Consider the following 18885-nt stretch of genomic DNA (forward strand, 5'->3'; position numbering starts at 1 on the left):
CAGGTCTGTTTGTGTATTTGTCACAGTATTAGATTTTAAGATGCCTGAGAGCACATAATGTTTACATCCATATTTTCATTTCTGTAGCCCCTAGAATAGCTTCTGAGACATACCATTGTTTAGCACATCTTTTATGAATTTAATGTCTATATGACTTGAATTTCATGAGCATTGCAAAACAGGTCAAGTCTCGAGAGCCAGCTGTGGAGAAATGAACAGTTTTAGTTGACAAGTACAGCTGATACCAGTAAATATTCTTCCTCCAAAAGATAAAGCATCTATCTTACTTTTTACTAATGTCAACAAAAGAAAAAAATACCAGAAATTGAAACCAATCACATATTAGCAAGAGAATTGAACATTTCATTTGAACTAATTTTATGTTGTAACATATTAAAATAGAAAACTACTAAAATTTCCACAAAACACCCCATGGCTTAGTAACTTATGAAACAGATTTCAAATCAGATGAAGCAATTCTTTTTTAGAACAAAATTTCTGCTATGTACTTTTCATTTTGCTAGTTAAATTGCATGTGGTATAAGCAAGAAAGCATTTTCCCCCTCTTGAGACATCAGATTACCAAAAGCACTATAAAGACTCCTCTCTTGGGGCGCCTGGGTGGCGCAGTCGGTTGGGCGTCCGACTTCAGCCAGGTCACGATCTCGCTGTCCGTGAGTTCGAGCCCCGCGTCGGGCTCTGGGCTGACAGCTCAGAGCCTGGAGCCTGTTTCAGATTCTGTGTCTCCCTCTCTCTCTGACCCTCCCCCGTTCATGCTCTGTCTCTCTCTGTCCCAAAAATAAATAAAAAACGTTGAAAAAAAAAAATTAAAAAAAAAAAAAAAAAAAAGACTCCTCTCTTAGTCTTTAGAAAGAGAATGAAGCCAACATCAAATACCTCACCTAGGGAATGATTGAAGGAAAAGTCTCATGTCTAAAATTTGTAAGTGTTCAAAGATTCTCCTCAAATCTTAGATGTTGAGGGGCACACGTGGTTCTAAAAAGTGCATTTAGATTCATGGTTAAAGAATTGCTAGGACCAAATAAATTAAGCAAGAATGGGATGCCTTGACAAAATACTGTAGTGAACAGGAATAGATCTAAATCCTGAATATTCCATAGTGGTAAAGGAAAAATATCAAATGTGAGAAGTGAGGGATGAGGGCCTTAATCATGACTTCACAAAGTTATGATTATGGGTTTATTAAACCTAACAAAAACAAACTTTTATTATAATTACCATCACCCAGATAGCTATATTGGACATGTATTTTATACGTACCAGAAGATGATGCGATTGATCAATAAACAATGGATTTGCTGAATATCAAAAAAGTAGAACTAGTCATCTGGTCAAATGCATCAGTTATTTGTAAATTTGATAGTCATGGGGTTCTCAGTTTGGGAAATAGACATAATCTTTACCATTCTCCACCACGTAATCGATTATATACTTTTTATTTATGAAACAAATGTTGATAAAAATGAGACAAAAGAAACTATTATGTTATAAGTTTATATTATGACAGTTATACAATTATTCCCTCATCCAGAGTGGCTACTGGAAGCCAAATGCCATATTATTATAATTACTAATTATATTCTTTCCCCCCGTACCCTAACATATAATAAATTGGCTGTTTTGGAAAGTAACCTTCATAAACTTTGATGCATTGCCCTTCTATTTTTGCATTTTTCCCATCACCTTAGTTTAGACTCATATCATATCCATTATGTAACTTCCATATAGTATTCTCATCATTCTCCCTGCCCCTAATACACTGCTGTTCAAACATTTCTCCATACAGTCACTGGAATTTTCTTTCTTAACATCCAAATATGTCACTCTTCTGTTTAAAATGTGACTGTCCCTCCCCTTACTTTCAGAATAAGGAACAAACTCTTAGGCATCATAATTCTCACTGACCACTCTTTCTGCAGCCATACTAACTCATTTGTTGTTTTATTGACTATATTTATTGCACATCCCCTGTCTCCCAATTACTGTGCTTATGCTTCATGTATATCATATCATGTGTATCATCATATTTATTCCTTGTAGTGGACACTATTGATGCCCCAACCCAATCCCCTTTACTGGCTGATGTGCCACTTCTCCAGTTGTGAGGATTAGCTGCTAATGACTAATAGAGACTTGCCCTCCATCAAATGGGAGCCACTTCATCCAGGAGTTTACACACTTCATTCCCACTCCTCCTCCCACCTACAGCCCATGACTGACAGATTGACTGACTGACTGACTGACTGACTGACAGACTGAAAGGAGTTATGACAGCTAGCTGCCTTGCCTCAAAGTGAGACCAACTCTATATACTTCTTGTTCCTTAAACTTTCCATGGGCTTAGGCCAAGGGTGAAGCTGGTCTCCAACTGAAACCATTTCCTTGATTAGCTTATTTTTCCCTGTTTTATCCGTGCTTTTCATTCCCTTTGTACTGACAGTACTCTTTCTATGAAGAGTCGGCATGAGAATCTGCTTCTCAGGTTCCTGATTTAGGAAACCCAAGCTAAGACATCCTTGAGATGAATTTTGTGAAGCTCATATGCCTACCATCATTTTACAGATGAGAAAATGAAGGTTCAAAAATAATAAGTTGTTTCTTCCTCTATTCTTTCATAATAATTGATACATTGTTTTTAAATAATTGGCAAAATATTACAGTGAGTCACAAGTGCAAATAGCTTCAGAGTTCAGGGAGGTAATATGCACAGGAACAGGCTAAGATATAAGACAATATACCTGTGGAATAGTTGTTGAAAATAGATCTTGGGTCACCAAAAAGCCATTCAGATGTTCTTGATTTTTTCAAGATGATGCCTGTAGGTCCAGATTGATCTTTGTGCTATAGGTTTGTATTTTAGTTCCAAAGTCCCAAATGAATGAAGGCACACATTTCAATATATTTACTTTATTCCAGGCACTAAACTAAATGATGTAGCATGTGACTTGATTGAGCCTCCATTGTACTGTGTAAACTGGATGTTTATGATAGATGGAAGCTGCTGGTTGTGAACCCTACAGCCATCTCTTTCTCCTTCTGAACTTTCCAGCAGAGCCTACTTTGTACCATAGTGGCTGAAAATAACACACTTCCAGGCTTTGAGGCTAGGGAGAGGCATATAATCCTATTAATATCCCATACAATATAATGGGGCATATAATCCCATTCAATAGAATTGTGGGCATGATTCTCCTACTGATAGAAGAAGAAGAAGAAGGAGAAGAAGAAGAACAAGAAGAAGAAGAAGAAGGGGAGGAGGAGGGGCGGGGGAGGGAGAGGTACAACCAATCAGAAAGGGCAACCCATTGTTTTTCTGTAAGAATGGGATACCCAGGGCGGCTATAACCATCTTTCTGATTGATTGATTGATTGATTGATTGATTGACTGATTGATTGAGCAAGAGAGCAAGCGAGCTGGGAGAGGCAGAGAGAGAATCCCAAGCAGGCTCCACACTGTCAGCACAGAGCCCAATCAGGGTTCTAACCCATGAACCATGAGATCATGGTCTGAGCCGAAATCAAGAGTCAGATGCTTAACTGACTGAGCTACCCGGCTGCCCCTAGCCATCTTCTGACCATAAAGGTTGATCCCTACAATACAGTGAGGATGGAGAGCAGAGAGATAGGAAAAGCCAGAGCACCCAGTGATGAAGATAAATGTGAGCACTGAATCAACTCTGAGGCTCCTTCCCTTTAGTTTCTTGTTAAGTAAAAACAAACAAACAAAACACACACACTCTTGCTTGAGCCTCTGTTAGTTGGTTAGCATTTGGTCACCAGCAGCAGAAAACATCCTGACTGACATGATATGGAAAAAAGTAAGCCTCAATTAATTTTAGTGGCTTAATCATTTTTTTACTGCTAAATCTGACATGTAACATTGTATAAATTTAAGGGGTATAATGTGTTACTTGCACACATTTTTATATTATAATATATGAAATATGTATGTGATATATAATATGCATGTAATATATAAAATGTATGTGATATTTATCACATTACATACTTAGAGTACAGCACTACTGTCTATGTTCCATAGCCTGTACGTTAAATCTCTATGGCTATTTTGGTACTTGTTACAAGTTTGTACTCTTAAACACCATCAATCTTATACTCCCACCTCCATCCTCTGGTAACCACTGTTACCAAGAGTGTTTGGTACCAACCCAAAAAACCTCAGTGTTTTGTTTGTTTGTTTGTTTTTTTGTTTTGTTTTGTTACATGCTTGATTTTTTTAGATTCCACATATAAGTGATATAATACAGTATTTGTCTTTCTCTGTCTGGCTTATCTTGCTTAGCATAATGTGTTCATGGTCCATTCATGTTGTCAATTTTTTATAGGTAATAAGTGGCAGTGTTAAACATTCAGACTTGGATCACCTGACACTTATATGTAGAATATTTCTCCTTCTGTAGCATTCAATGTTTATAAAGGCTTCCCCTTTTTATATGGCTTTCATTAGGATTCTTTCAAATGCTACATTGACCAAATGGTTCAGGACATCTGGATTTCCCAGGGAAATAATGTGCATAAGGAAGGATTTTCACTGAAGTATTGAGGATGAGCACCCAGCTTATTTTTCTTCTCTTTAGAATAAAGCTTTTAAAATAAAGCTTTGCTATCTCAAGTAGCTGGACCTTCAAAATAATGTACTTTTTTAAATCTTCTGTTCATATTCCTTCCATAAAATAAAAGAATATTATTCCATTTGAGTGATGAGCACGATAATTTGATTGGGATATTGATTCTCAATTTTTCAGTACCTAGGCATTTTTTTTTCCATACTCAGGAAATTTCTTTTAAAGGCACACTTAAGCAATCTGGAAAGTTTAGTCCTCTACCTAAGCATAAGCAGTGTAAAGAAAAAATAAAAACAGGAACATTTTTTGGGGAAATAAATTCTCAAAATTGTTTGTAGGAGATAAATATGTATGGATTCAAACAGAGATTTGTATAAAATCACCATAAATGGCATTTGTATCAAAGAATAGTTTTCATAATTCAGGTGTCTCCTATTTAAAAGTTTTAAGTTTGAAAGAGTAAGTGATTTTTACAATCAACTGTGTATTTCACAGGACTTTCATCTGTATATTGCAGAATGCTTACTAGTTCTTTTTTGAGAGACACTGCGGAATGAGCCTCAATAATCATGACCTTATTACTCCAGTAAAATTTCCTTCTAATATATCACATATAATCACTGCTTTGGCAGAAGAGCCAGAAAAGCATAAATACACAAGGGGAAAGAAGTTAGAAGGGAGATATTTGTTAACAGGATGAAATTGTATAAGGGCAAATGAAGTATAAACAGTTGATTATTAGAAATAACTTCAATAGTTTCCCAATCAAGAGATAGGAACTATTTCCTTTGGGGATAAATCAGATTGATTTATTAAATTTTAAATATTCCAAGCTAGTTTGAGAAAACAGGTAATACTGTTTTTTTTCTAGTTCTTTACAATTTAAAATGGATTACTGTATGCATTTGATCATTTGATCATTACAATTTTCCTGTAAGGTAGATAAGCTAAGGATTATTGCTTTATTATTTTATAGATTGTGAAACTGAGACACAAAAAGAATACTTGTCTAGGGCTTTAGGCAGTAATTGGCATATTTTGTTCTAAACTCTAGAATTCTATTCTACTATTTTTACAAATGCCACTGTTAGAAATTCTGAATAACTGAGCCTGAATAGAACATACAGTTTTCTGCAGTTTCCTATTTTAGGTTGTTAAGCAAAAGAGCTTTTCTTTGAATATTTCAGGGCTTTTTCATTTTTATTATTATGGAAGAATAAAGAAAGTTAAGAATCAAGTTGCCCCCCCCCCACCAAATTGAAAAATAATAAAGACAACTAATAAGAGATATGACTCTTATGAACTGGAGATATTTTATATCTTGATCTGAGTGATGATTATGCAGGGTATGCAAATATAAAAAATTATCAAGCTGTAACTTTAATATTAGTACACTTTACTGTGTAAGATTTAGCTTGACAAAGGTAAAAATAAGTGTGTGTGTGTGTGTGTGTGTGTGAGTAATCACATCTATAATCTCATTCATACATGTAGAACTCTTCTAGATATAAAATTAATGTTGCAGTGGCAACTTTGTCCAATGCTTACTTTGTTACACAGGCATATTAAAACTCGTTGTTTTAAGTTTCTTTATTTATTTTGAGAGAGAGGGGCAGAGAGAGAGAGAGAGAGAGAGAGAGAGAGAGAGAGAGAATCCCAAGCAGGCTCTGTGCTGTCAGTGCAGAGCCTGACATAGGACTCAAACTCATGAACTGTGAGATCATGACCTGAGCCAAAACCATGAGCCAGACACTTAACAGACTGAGCCACCCAGATGCCCCTAGAAAAATTTACCTTTTTAGTGTACACATGATAAACTGTTAAAGAATAATATGAAACCCATTGTCAGTCATGAATGAAATGGTCTATTTACATAACTAAAACTTTTTTGGGAATTGTTTTGCATTCTCCACTTCTAAGGCCCAGACCAATGGGCGCAGAAAAGATAATAAATATACACTCATTGATCAAGTGAAATAAACTTCAAAAACACAGGGTGTGCCTTTGACAAATCTTGCAAGCTCCATTTCTTTCTCTCCCCATATCTGGACTACATCTTAACTTGGTATGATTCTTGGCTGTCCAGAGTCACCAGACCTTCCTCGGCCAATCATCCTTCGTGGTCCAAAGTTTCCCGTGAATCTGTCTCAGTTCATTTCAATAAAGCATATGTGCATATGATCACCATCTTGGCTCCTATCTGTGAAGTAACCTCTCTTAGCTCTAAAGAGGAGATGGGTAAGGCGTCTGTGTGCAGGTGTGTGGGGGAGGGTGAGAAGCAGTAAGCTGGTAACAAATGATAGTATAGGTACTATACTAGATACTGGATACTTCATATATCTTAAAAATTCTCACAATATTGTAAGCTAAGAATTGGTCTCAAGGTATATACGATGCCAAAGTATTTCCATTTGAAATAAAGTTGAGAAGAAAAATCAGCTTTGTCTCACTCTGAAGGGCAATCTGTTGTTATTTTGTTATTCTTCTTATTCATATTCGACTTAAATTACAGAACATGAGGGCAACTTTAGGGATTTCTAGATAGATATACAGATAGATGTTATATATTCATATATATGGATTCCGCAGAACATATATATTCTTTATATACACTGAAAGGCATTCAGTGTTCCACAGTTAGTTAAAAACATAATTAAGACTAAAATGTAGATCTTTCAGTTACTGTTGGAATGTGATTTCTTTTACATGAAGCTCTAAGGTGCTGAATGTCCATCTAATAATGCATCACCTCTCCTAAAAGCTAGTAACAAGTTTTAAAAAAATTTCTTGGAAAGAAAAACAATTTCAATTTCAAGTAAAAAGTTCTTAATGAGGTTGTAATCCCACCCCTCTCTTACATGCATGATAGACCTTTTCTCATTATATTTTAATTATGTATATTTTCTCATTTCTCATACTAGACATGAAGCTTTGAAATTGAAAGCTCTATTATTTGTCTCCGTTTTTTGTTTGTTTTATTTTGTTTTCTCTGGGTTTTTTGTTTGTTTGTTTGCTTGCTTGCTTACTTGTTTGTTTCACTCTAGTAGGGCTTGGCATATAATTAGTCACTTAGTTTGATGCATGAATGAAGAATGAATGGTCTCCTGGATGGATAGTGGCATTTTTGTCAACTTGATTGTCGGTAAGGAATCTATTACTATTTTTAATCTAGGGAAGCCTTTGGTCTATCTTGAAAATATCACCTATTGACAGCCTACTTAAACTACAGGTAAGTATGGCAGCCAGCGTAGAAATAAGTCTGTCATTCCTACAGTGGCTATCAGTCATTGTAAGAGGTAGTCATGATTTACTCCCATGGAGAGAGATACAGTACTTTCTTTTACTGAATTTCATTCCAAGAAAATAATGCTGTTGAAACAACTCAGAATGTTGGCCAAAACAGACATGTTAGTTTTAATCAAACTTTGTGATCAATCACTTGGGAAAGATCATTAGTTCTCCTATAATTCATTGTATATGCTAATATATCATATAGTTTTTTTTTTTATCTCAAATGGAGGAGGGGATGTTGTCTATTCCTTCCACTTTGCTTATAAATGGCCAAATCTACCCTTCTCTTCAATGATCAGTGCTAAGTGTTTCCTCCACAGATGCCTGGCCAACTATGATTAGATGCAAAACTAAAGTTAATTTCTCCCCAATAGTAAGTGTGTTTGCTGTGTTAAGGACACTGTCTGGGCTTAAGGATATGGATGCAGATGTAGGAAATTGTCAAAGGGAAAAGACTGATTTCATTAGCTGGAAGTGGCTGAAACTTTTCCCATTACAATAATAGTAAGGTCAGAAGTCTGATTAAGAATTCATATTGCATATTGGTTAGATTTCATTATAAAAGGCAATTTGTCAAATTACCAGAAAATTTTATCAAATGCCATCATCATCTGAAATGACACTGGCAAACTACGCACCCCTGAAAGTAGATGCCTGGCATTTGTGGTCACCAAGAGAAGTACTAATACACAGCTCCATGGGAGAAGAAGAAAAATGGATTATTTTGTATAGGAAATGAAATGATTAGAAAGATTCACCATTTTGCTTTTTGTGGTTAAGGAGGGCCCTCACAAACAAAACAAAACAAGCAAACAAAAACTCTGTGTATCACTGAACTTCACAATAGTAAGAGGGGAAACCAATGAAAGCCCACACCCATCACTACAATAGCAAAAACAGGAAGATTGTCATTGAATTCTGTTTTCTAGAAGAAGATGAACAGCAGCTACCTTTAAGATTCCTGTATACCCTTCTGATGGCCAGAGTCTCCTCCTGATTGCCTCCTTGTGGCCCTGATGTTGACTGGATGTTAGCACTCAGAAAAGTTTGGCAGCTTAAGAATGTGCTCTCTTTCTTCTCAGCTATAAACTGCTCCCAAGGTGACTCTAAATCCACAGCTGTAGGCTGTGTTACAGTGAAGGGAAAAAGTGACACTACCCTAGTAGGAATAAAAAGGGACCGTCTTTCACTGCCCCTTGTTATAAGAACAGTCTAGGCCTGGATAAAGTAAGTTTTCTCTTTGGTCTGCCCACTGAGAGTGTCAACATGTTCACTACAATTGTCATGCGTGGTTAACTTGGGCCCCTGCAAATATACTAATGACGATAGCTGGAAGGGTCTTTTGTTTTGTTTGTTTGTTTGTTTGTTTTATCTGTAACTTCACAAGAAAATATTTTTCCAGAATAACCTAAATAGTATTTTGAGATGTGAATTATATAATGGTTACTCTATAGCTGCCTTTATGCTTATGATGTAATAATATTCTGATTTTCATTTCCCATGCTGTTTTAATAGTATTTCCAAGTCTTCATGAGTAATTAATAAAAATCCTTGTCTGTTAGGGCTATCTTTTTTTCCCTGACATAAATACTTTCCTACTCTCCCTCCTCCACCTTCTGCTACCCTCCTCTTCTTTTCTTTCCCCTTCCTCTTCTATCCTCCTCCTCCCCCTCTTTCTCTACCTCCTTCTACTCTCTTTCTCTTTCTTCTTCATTTTCTTATTCCCCTTCTCTTCCTCCTTCTCCTTCTCCTCCTCGTTGTTATTTTTCTCTTCCTCCTCCTCCTCCTCCTTCTCCTTCTCCTTCTCCTCCTCCTTCTCCTCCTCCTTCTTCCTCTTCCTCATCTTCATCTTCTCCTCCTCCTCCTCTTTCTCCTCTTTCTCCTTCTACTCCTTCTCCTTCTCTTCTTCCTCCTCCCCCTCCTTCTCCTTTTCTTCTTCTTCATCTTCTTTCCAATTTAACTGTGTGTTCTTTTATATAGAAGTATGTGTATATGTGCCACATATAATGGTTTCTTACAGTGGTTGCCTTTACTACTATTGCAGATTGTCTCTTTGTATTCCTGTTTAAAGTTGATGACCCTTTTTCTCCAAAATTTTAAAATTAAGTTGAAAAGAAAAACAATGAAGATGGCGTATCTGTTGTGATATCAAAAATATCAGGGCACCTGGGTGGCGCAGTCGGTTAAGCGTCCGACTTCAGCCAGGTCACGATCTCGCGGTCTGTGAGTTCGAGCCCCGCGTCAGGCTCTGGGCCGATGGCTCAGAGCCTGGAGCCTGCTTCTGATTCTGTGTCTCCCTCTCTCTCTGCCCCTCCCCCGTTCATGCTCTGTCTCTCTCTGTCCCAAAAATAAATAAAAAACATTGAAAAAAAAAATTAAAAAAAAATATCAACACTGTGGGGGACAATTGAGTCAAGAAGTGAAGATTAGAAAGCAGATGTTATTAGGTTGTAAAGTGTGTGGTTGTGGGATATAAATATACTGGCCATATGGAAAGGCAGCCCTGAAGAAAAATGCGGTAAACTCTGCATGTCTGGTTAAGTGAATTCAAATATTTCTATAGGCCATACAGCACTTTTGTAAATCTTTGAAAAATAGAGTGCCTTACTCACACATTTGTTTGAAAAAAGAACTGAAATCTGATGGCAGTCAGATTCTACAAGTTTCTCTCCATATCTTTAAGTTGAAGTGTCTAGGAGACTAAGGGACAATAAGAAGAAGAGATACGGATTAGAGCAGATGCTGGTTACAGATTGGAAGCAGAGAGTTTGGAGGACGCCCAATTAAAAGCCAATAACAAAAATCTATGCAAATACTGTGAAAGTCTTAACCAGCAAAAATAATATTTGACAACTGACAGTGAAACATTGAGAGAGGATACTTAGTTTGCCTGGGCCTCCATAACAAAACACCACAAACTAGGAGGATTAAGCAACAGACATTTATTGTCTCACAGTTCAGGAGCCTGGGGAGTCAAAGAGATTAGGGTGCAGGCCAATACAGTTTCTGCTGAGGGCTCTTTCTCTGGCTTGCAGATGGTGGCCTTCTGGCCATGTCTTCGTGTGGCAGAGACAGGGAACAAGCTGTCTGGTGTCTCTTCGTACAAGGACACTGGTCCTAGTGTATCAGGGATCCATCTCTATGATCTAAGTAACCTCAAGTATCTCCTAACAGGCGTCCTCCTACAATATGATCACATTGAGTGTTAAGGCTTCAACATAAATCTTGGGCGGATGCGATCCAGTTCACAGCAAAAGGAAAGAAACCTAATCCAGGTGCTGTCTCTCTTCAGGCCTGTTCTACATCACAAAGTCCAAAATGTTAGGCCACAAGCCATGTTTAGCACTTTGTTCTAATCTTATAGGCTCTGGAAAGAACTCTAATGTTTCAAAAGCTGTGTTTCACATTGGAAATAATCTTGGATAGTACGAAAATATGCGCTACCAAGTACAGGAAAAAATTAGGGAGAAACTTCAGGAATTAGGAGTCAAAGGATTTTGCTTGTTAATGCAAAGTTTCACCATCAAAACCTGATAGTTGCTGCCCACTTGACAGCTCAACCAGCCTCATCCAAAATCTCCTCATGGTCACAGATTTCAGGTGAAAAGAACAAGTGGCCCTCTAGCTCAGTCATGCAGGGAAATCATACGGTACTTCTTATTCCCATAATACACTAACTCTATATAGGGGAAGCCTGGAAATCAGTACAGAGATTTGATGGTTTTAAAACCCCAATTAGGGAAGCCTTGTTAATCATGTGGGAAAGTTCAAGGAAAAGATTTGAATCCTTTGGCTTCTGCCTCCAAGACCAAAATGAACTGGCAAGAAACTGTGTCTGGTCTCAGAACCCATACTTTGCCCTGAGCCTTATGCTTGATGGTGTCTCCCCCCTGTACCTTATTAGGACGGGAGAGTGGGCATGCTCAGTGCAGAGACATGTAAGCTGCTGGTGGTATGGTTTTGAAGCATGTTCTCAAAGCTAAGTGCTGGGCTCCCCCTTGAATATCTCTGGCTGAAAGTAAATGGCAGTTGGACGGTTTCATTCGAGGCTTCATGCAATGTTTGTGGGTCCAAGCTCTTCGAAATGCAAACAGAATCCTACATCCTTTCAAATACAGGACACACAATGATATATCTGATCTTATGTATAAACAGCAAGTAATGTGACAGTTTTTCAACTACTCTATTTTCATTCCGCATGACCTGCATTTTTAAAACCTACTAACACTTTCATTATCCCTAAAACTTTTATAATTTAAAGGTGTGATATTATGCAATAGGCAGAACTGTTTATCTGGTGGTTCCTACCTGCCCCCTTCTTTTATTTCTAGGGAACTAAACTGGTTTGAACTGCTAAAAGGCAATGGCATTAGAATCAATTGTGGGGAAATGAGAAACTTTTGGATTAAGTTTGATCTTGGACACACAGGTAAATCTCTACCAAGTGAGCATTTAGCTCCTGTACATTGATTCCCCTACGATAAAATGCAGGTTGCTAGAACAGCTAATATATATTAATTTCATCAAATCGATCAATTATTATTTGATACAGAATTCATAGTACAGTGAATATAAGCATGTCTGAATTGTCATTTTTCCTCCTGTTGTTTATTGGGCTAGGACTACATGATTGGGAGGAGGGAAATCATTGGGAGAACATCCATTGATTTGGGGATCATTAGCTTGAACCATGCTACATAAAACATACGTCAGTTCTGAGTACATCACATGTGTATTTTAAAACAATTTTTCTTTCAAATATTATTAAGTAGGATATCTTATATTTAGAAATCTTATGCCAGAGAGTATTTAAAGTAAGTTTAAGGTCAGTGTTTCAGGCTATTTGTCCACTTTTCCAAATAGCAAACAAATTGTTTAGTTGGAACATAGCCATTTCACTGGTATGTCTTGTTTCAGTATTAAAGTCTGAAGATTTTTATTCTAATCCCAGTAATGCCCTCCCCATCTTGATGGAATCTGCCTTGTTTTTTTTTTTAATTGTTTGGGATAAAATATTAATTGAAGGTGAAAGATGAGGAAGTGAAGTAGTGAGTATTTATAATTCTGTTGGGGGATTTTGTTGTAAAGAGGAAATGAGAAAGTAGGTAGTAGCTTGAGGGGATGCAGGATCAAGTGAGGTTGTGCTTTACTTTGAATGCTTGTTTTGCTCTGCTTTTTAATTTTTAATTTGCTTTTTATTCTTGAAGATGGGCTATTCTATAGCAAGTTGGTGTGATGCAAACTCCAGAGTAAATGAGAGAGGAATCCAGACTGCCACCAGAAGAGAGTAGTTACAATTGTTCCGTTGTCTCTCTATTCTAGTCCATTTTTTTGGTTAGCTCTTTCCTACGTACTAATGTGTGGATCCAGTTCCAGCTCCCATTATCGAAATTTGCCCTATTTCATTCCAATGACTGCATTTCTGCCCCAATTTTATATGTAAGATTAAGTTACAAAATCAGTGAACTCAAAGATCTCTCACTGCATTTGTCTGTTTATGCCCACCATTGCTCATGTGACCTTGCTTGTGACTGAGCTTGCTGATGGAGGACAGAGGAAAAAGGCTTGGGCAGGACCTCAGACATGGCCTTGCTTCCTGCGCATGTTTCTAACACTGTTACAGATGTTCCACACGCATTGCTTCATTTCATCCTTACAGGGAACCCATGTTAAGATTGTCAGTATACACATTTGGCTGATCAGGAAACCTGAGTACTACTTGCAAGTACTTGTTTTGCAATTAGAAATCAGATCTCCTTATTTCTTCTAAGGGCTGGCCTCAGCCCTGTTTATCTCACTAATACATACAATTTTGCAGGGCAAGGGGAGGGGACATAATTGGGATTAGTCACAGAAAGGAGTATGACATCTGGCTGAATGGCAGCAGATAAAGGACTGTTAACTGCTGGCATTTAACTTTCCCCCTCCACTAACCATTAACTTCTTAACAAAATTATAGATTCTACCAGTTACTAGTATTTTCCAGTATGCTAAATCTTAACCAGCTACCATAAAATAATTACCAGCATTATAGAGTTGGATGCCATTTATGTCCTCAAGGCCCTCAATATCTGCAAAGTGTTAGTAGCATCACTCTCTCAGATATGGTAGGTTCGTTTGTAATAGTTCTCTAAAGTTCATCACTGAGAGACTGAAGAAGAATGAACTAAAAATATGTGGCAACATACACATTGCAAGCCATCTGCCAATGCAGACTCTTCGAAATATAACAACCTCATTCCTGGTGTCCTCCTTTTTAGAACAGTAATCATCTTGGAGTCCTTTTTCCCTTAAAGTCTTAGAGGTAGAACAAAAATATCATGGTCAAATACCTCAGTTCAGTACAGTAAAATCAGTAGAGTTCAGACTATGTATGAATGGGGGGGTGGAATTATTGATTAATGGAAACATCATTGCTTTCCATATTGTTCCCCTTGGCCATAATGCCAGCAACCTTTTAATTTTTATGATATTTGTAAGAAGTATTTACAAAACCTTCCTTAACATTTTACTTATGACAGATGCGATGTGATCATATGCAGTCGGGTCCAAATTGTTTCTATTATGGAAGAAATCTGTGGGTTTCAGAAAGACCTTTTTTCTTTAGGATAAACCATGGAAATCTTTCAAGGATGCTGGATTTTTTCTTGTAAACAATTCCAGCTTTCATTTATCTGACTGCCAACAACCCAGGCTACTTCATTGAATTGAATGGAAGTTTACTCTTCAAAATTAACTCTTTGGGGCTATGGCTTATTAACTTACTGCCAGGATAGAATCAATATTCAACTAATGTAAATTCGTTGTCTAGCTTTACATCATGTATTGCTTGGAACCAAGATTTTCAGAGGGCAATGCATTTAAAGAATTCTCATGTCCAATCATTTCAACCTATGAATGGGGGAGCCAAACCCTAGGGGGCAAAGCTGCAATACGTTTTGTTCTAAATCACAAAGCAGGGAAATGGCAGAGCTCATACTGGAGCCACTTGCACTCCTTAACAGCCATGACTGGCTTATAGATGAAAAGCAGACAGTGTCATTGAAAATCCAAACAGATAAAATGTTTAGAAAGAACTAATACTATCAAGTGGGGCTTTTGTTTTGTTTTCTACTCTTCCTTAGAGAAAAAGCCCAAACTCCATTGCTTTGTATTCAATCCACTTAATTTGTTTATTATGAGAATGTAAGGCTTAGTCTACATTCTTTTTCACCAAAGGCCCCTCATGTAGGATGGCATTTAAATGGCTTATTTGTAGGTTACTTGTGATTATGTCCCCAGAGCAAGCTAAATAGGTATGTTATTGTTATTGCATTCGACAATGGGATGCCAGGAAGAGAAAATTGTATGTAGTACATTCTGCCCTTACTTCTTATACCTGAATTTGTCTCATTTTGATTTCTTGGGAGTCAGATAAAACATAGGGAGCCAGAGTTCCTACACCATGACCTGAGAGATGAGAGTCACGTTTCACAGTGAGAAATAAGGGTGTGAGGAGGAAAGCGGGGCTCTCTCTCTGCTTCACTCTTCTTGAGTGTCCATGGTCGGGTTGCTTCCTAATCTGATGTGTTTTCCTTCAGCTTTGTGGGAACCTTCCTGATGTTTCTAGTTCATAAAATAGACTTCTCCTTTGAATTCCTGCATCCCTTCAGGGGCCTTAAAATTTAATTTAACCAAGTTTTATATTGATGCTAAGGAAATGTTCTTGGGTATTAGGCAAATATTTATGTATAAAGAATGATAAATTTAAGAAAATCTTAAAAGGACAAAAATAATACTAAGTGCCCCATCTCCAGGGAATATTCATGTACAGTCTTGTATGTCATTCAATGGACTTTGTATGACTACTTAAAAAATTTGTGAAGACTGCAATAATGGAAAAATGTATGTTATAAAAAGTGAAAACAGGGCATATAATTTTATATCGGTATGATAATTACGGAATGAAAAATCTTTACATAAAAATGCTAGGAGGATTTATAAAAATACATTACAGTATTTTTACATGGGCAGTAATATTTTGGATGATTTAAAAAGTATCTCCTACTTTTGTACATTTCTCAAATTCTATTTAATTTATTCATTCAACAAATATTTAGAGAGCACAAAATATGTGTCAGGTTCCCTGCTAAGTGTTGAGACGGGCTAAGGAAGTTAGCTAACCATGTGCAAGGGCTAATGAAAAACAAACAATTCAGAAGAAACAAGAACAGGATGAATGAAGTTCAAGGACAGGGTAAGCCAATTTTCCAATAGAACGTAAGAAAGGGTGCCTGAAATTTGGAAGGCAAGGTAAGGAGAAGAGTATTGATTAGGATACCTTCAGCTGCAAGTAATAGAAACCATGATGGAAAATATTTTTAAAAATAAGAAATATATTGGTTCATGTGGTTTGCATTGTGTCCCTGAAAAATGTGTGTTGAAGTCCTAAGTCCTATATCTATGAACCTTATTTGGAAATAGGATTTTTGCAGATACAATCAAGTTAAACACGTTAAAATGAGATCATGTCAGATTAGGGTGGACCTTAAATCCAATAATTGGTGTCCTTATAAGGAGGGAGAGATTTGGAGACAGAGACCCCAAGGAGGCACACATGGAGTGAAGAAGGCCACATGAAAATTGTGGCAGACACTGAAGCTACAAGCGAATGAACACCAAGAATGCAGGGGGCCACCAAAAGCAAGAGAGGCAGGGAAAAGATTCTCTCTCAGAGTCCTCAGAAGGAATCAACCTGACTGACACCTTGATTTTGGATTTCTGGCCTCTTGAACCAGGAAATTTATTCTTTTTATTGTGTGAAGCCACACAGTTTGTGTTCATTTGTCACAGCAGCCCATGACATTGGAAGTCCAAAGTATAGGTAGAGTTCGGGGTTAGCTTAACTCGATGGATGCTTTTCCATTTCTTCCTTCCACACTCAGTTGTTCATGCCCCTTCTTGGTGACAATATTATCTTCACACAGGTGTAAATGACTGTGGCAGTTTATAGCTTTACTCTTACACAGAACATGGAGAGGAAGAAAGAGGTGTCTATTTCAATTCCTATTTCCTTAGAAGGAAGAAAAAAAATTCCCAGACATCCTTCACAAACTTCACATTGTTTTCATTAACCCCAATTAAGTAACATGTCTCCCTTCAAATCAATATCCTTGGGTAAGAGAATGCTATGAATAAACCACTTAAGCCTGGATTCCCACAACATTCACTGGAAAGACATATAGCATGACTGTTTTATGATCAGGCCACATGGGGAGCTTAGATGGAGTCCTCTAATGTGGCTCATGGGCTCTATGGGAGCAAGGTGGACACTTGAACCAAAGCAATGCTTCATTGGGTATGAATCTTGGGTAGAGGGTAGGAGGGATGGATGTTGGGGAGGCAATAAAATATTCTATTTTTCATCTGAGGTCAATTCCTACCTGAGATGGGAAAATGATTAGGATTAAAATGACAAAAAATGAAAAAGCAAGTGAGGGACTTATGGAGGCCTAGAGACACCTAGAAGGAACAATAGGGTGCTATGTGAAAAGACTAGAATGCAGCAGGGTGGGGATGGTGGGTGATGAGCATGGCCTTAAAGACCCCTAAAGACATTTAGACTCATTGTAAGAGCTATGAGGAGGTTTTCAAAAAGAATTATGTAGGCAGATAACATTTTCAGATTTGTGTTTTCAATAGAGCATTCTGCTTTAAATATGATGAGAGTATTTTAGAATTCAAATCTAGAAATAATCATATTGAGGGAGGGAGGTTGTTGCATTAACTTAAGTAAGAGAGAATCACGGTCTAGTTTAGGGTGTTAGCATTCAAGATGGAAATAAGGGGATAAATTTGGATCCATATAGCATAAGCTATGTACTATTAAATATTTAAAATTGTGTGAGTGTCTCAGTTGGTTAAGGGTCTGACTCTTGGTTTTGGCTCAGGTCATGATCTCAAGGTTTGTGAGTTTGAGCCCTGCATCAAGCTCTGTGCTGACATTGCAAAGCCTGCTTGGGATTCTCTCTCTCCCTCTCTCTTTGTCCCTCCCCTGCTCTCTCTCTCTCTCTCTCTCTCTCTCTCTCTCTTGCTCTCTCTCAAAATAAATAAACTTTAAAATGTAAACAAAATTAAAATAAATTTGTGGGTGTAGACAAATACACACGCACAGACACACAGACACAAGTAGAAATCAATTGCCTCATATGATTGAACATTTAATTTTGTATGGAAGTTGAAAAATCAACAGGGGCTGGGTCATTCATTCTTTTTTAATCTCCTCATTGTTACCACCCTCCCCTACTCACTTAAGCCTATGATAGGGATGGGCACATTTTCACTTACTAAAATGCTAACTACTTAGAAGAACACATCCTACTTATCCTAATTCCTTAAATCAGGCATTTATCCTATTCTTCATACTCTCTATGGTCCCACCAATAGCCCTGAATGCTGCATGATAGACAACCTTGGGTACAAAAAACATTCAGGGTACCCAGGGATCAGCTTAATTAGAATTTGTTTGGACCAGCTTAGAAATGCCAAGATACTCGGCACCATTAGGAAGTGTAACCCACCCACCCTGCCACCCACCATATCTCCATATATTAAATAACAGTCCTTTTGTTTTTATTGTTTTAATTCCTCTCCATATTTTCCTGTTCTTCTGTCCTCCATTCAGGCAGTGTGCTCAATCCATGTGTTATCACCTTAGGGGAAGGTTGAGGCAAGAATGGAAACCAGAAGAGCACAAAACACTTGGGCTTTATTTCTAAAGCCTAATTGGTTGGGAAAACTGAAAGAGTCGCATTCCTGTGAATGAGGTACAGGAAGAAAGAATGGGATTCCTAGACATAGAGAGAGTCCAATGATGGTACAGGAAAGGTGAAGGATTTCTACCAACTGGAAACATCTTCCCTGGGGCAATGAGGGAGAAGGAAAGAAAAAAGTAAAGCGGGAGAGCAGGAGGCTAGAAGAGATCTCTGAGTTTCACATGGAAAATGAG

The sequence above is a fragment of the Neofelis nebulosa genome, chromosome 7, assembly GCF_028018385.1.
Source record: "Neofelis nebulosa isolate mNeoNeb1 chromosome 7, mNeoNeb1.pri, whole genome shotgun sequence".
Classification (NCBI taxonomy): Eukaryota; Metazoa; Chordata; class Mammalia; order Carnivora; family Felidae; genus Neofelis; species Neofelis nebulosa.